At 39.3% G+C, this 2,521-nt stretch overlaps 1 pseudogene; it reads right to left on the minus strand.

The window, feature by feature from the left end:
- Positions 1 to 502: 502 nt before the first annotated feature.
- Positions 503 to 2,251, minus strand: LOC113691525 (loganic acid O-methyltransferase-like; annotated as a pseudogene).
- Between the last annotated feature and the right edge of the window lie 270 nt (positions 2,252 to 2,521).

Below are 2,521 nucleotides of genomic sequence, written 5' to 3' on the forward strand. Positions count from 1 at the left end.
AAGTGTTCTTAGAAGCCTTACTAACACAATGCGTTCTTTCTTAGTGGATGCATGTGTATAATTAAGATGCAGTTTTCAATATTTTCATTTTCTTTTCTTAGTGGACAGTTAAGCACGTGAGATTCTCATCTAAGCATCCGGAAGTATATAGAAAGGTCCTCCATGTCAACGGCAAGAAATATAGTTATAGCCATGGCAAAGGTCTTACCAGGGCAACACCTTCCAAACCTCGAAAATCTATACCAACATTAGAAATCTCTCTGGCTGAAGTTCCTCGGGCTTCTTCCAAAGCAAGGGTCTTTCCCGAATGCCTAAATATCATACCCCATTACCTTGATGTCTCAAGTTGATTCTCGATAAATTTTGGAAAAACTAAACCAAAGAGACATGTCAAACTATTTGGTGGATAGAAAAGTAGAACTTCAAAACTGTAATTGATAAAGAGGATGTAGGAAGAAGGCTTAATCGAGAGTAGATTACTGCTCAAAGAAAAAAGCTGTAATTATCTTAAGCATATCACTTTGATTAGATTAGTAACGTAGGAAGAAGGAAAGTTGATAGCCTTGACACATTTTTGTATTTCGGCTATAACTTCAGCTACAATGATCGGATTGAGATGATTCTTGAGACATTTTGAAGATAAGGCCATCTCAAAAAGACATGGTCCTAACAGCTCTTGGAGGAATCTTGCACCAGTATTAAAGGGAAGGGCGCCGCTCGGAACACCAGGCAACTGAATCACCAAAAGGCCGCCTCCGACAAGTTCTTCTGCTCTAGCATTCAGAAACCTGTTGAGATCTTTCCTGAACTGAGCAAAATATGCCAATGGTTCTGCACGTTATTTGTTTTAGTGAGTTTGAAAATATGTAAATGGATGCTAAACTGCACGTTATTTGTTTTATGACAACAATTCAGAAATTGTTGGTGCCCGAACAATATGTCTTGCTTTTGATCCATGCCAATGAAGTATGATCTCTAACTTCTTCTGGAACCTTGGAAACCCAATGGAGTGCATAAAATAAATATGCCAAATGAAGACTAGCATTGGGGGATAAACGCTCGTAGAAGGAGCCAAGTACAGCTGCAGCTAAGTATCTTAGGTGTGAAGGGAGGGATTTGAAGAGAATATTGAAATCATTGTCTCCAAGATCATTGAAGAAAACATGGAAGTTGAGGGTTGGGCTCTGTTGCAGAGATTTGTTCTTTAGCTCCACTGCTTCAACAACATTCTGCATTGCAAGGAATGTGTTTGGTCCACTGGAACAGCCATAATCAGCAATCACAAATGTCCTTGGGCAGTCGTTTTTGAATTCTAGCTTCTCCTTAATTGCTTGTAAAATTTCACCTCTTGCAGCTTCAATCACCCCTTTCTACAAGAAGTATGAAAAAGAATTCACATGCACAATGCCAATTAAGTGGCACGTGATGGAATGGTAAGGTAGAGAAAGCGGAAAAAAATAAAGTTTTGTGGATGATATGAGTGAAATTAATAGTACCTGATAGCTGGAATTTTGAGCATAGCTCTTAGAATCAGCTCCACCATTCATGGGGTGTGATTTAGGCTTTTCTTTAGCTTCTGTCCAATGATTTCCATTCTGTGGCGGCCTCACCTCCCCCTAAGGCGAACCAGAGGGTTCGACGAGTCGCCTGCCCAACTCTCGCTGGGACTCACTCACTCAATCATCTAACATCATCAAATATAATTCGTAAATAAACTTTACTTCTCGCATAAGCCAAGTATTTAAACAAACCGTACCATTCAACTTACTCTATCCAAAAGTACAATTTCAAGCATCAAAGAAAATGTCGAACTTAAAATACTTAAATTCAACTTTATTTACAATTTAAAATTCCGAATCCAGGGCACAGAAGCACCACAGGATTCACATTTTCCCAAAGACACAAAAGTCATCCAAAAGATACTAAAGTTTTCCCAAAGTACAAATACAAAAGTGGGCATTCAAAATATAACATTTCTTTTCTAGTTCTCCAAGACTTCATGCAATTCAGAACCTGTCAAGGAAAACAAATTGGAAGGGATGAGCCAATAGCTCAGTGGTGCCTCGAAACATGCAATTCACATAGGGCAATTTAACAAGTACAAATGGACAAGTAAGCAATTAACAATTTACGAAATCGAAGTAACATGACAAGAAAAGGATACGGGGCTCTCAGGAGCCAAAGTCCACGCGCTTGATCAGGAAATTTTTAGTAGTTGACACTCCGTCAACTTTCACTACCTAACCTCCATGTAGAATATTTCCTACTCTACTTGTTTCCTAGCAACGACTTCCCCCTTATTTTCGGACTCGACTCCAACACGAATTTTGCAAGCACTTTTACCAAGACGGCAGAGAGGTACCTCCCACTCTAATAGAGCGTGGTACGTGCATCCGTTTGGTTTATTTAGTCGACAAGACCACGCTCCAATCGACCTTGCAACACTTGTACTTGTGGCATTTCACACAATCACATAACATATAACATTTCATGATATCTCTAGCAAGTACTTTTAACAAGT

This window comes from Coffea arabica, chromosome 1e (assembly GCF_036785885.1).
Source record: "Coffea arabica cultivar ET-39 chromosome 1e, Coffea Arabica ET-39 HiFi, whole genome shotgun sequence".
NCBI lineage: Eukaryota > Viridiplantae > Streptophyta > Magnoliopsida > Gentianales > Rubiaceae > Coffea > Coffea arabica.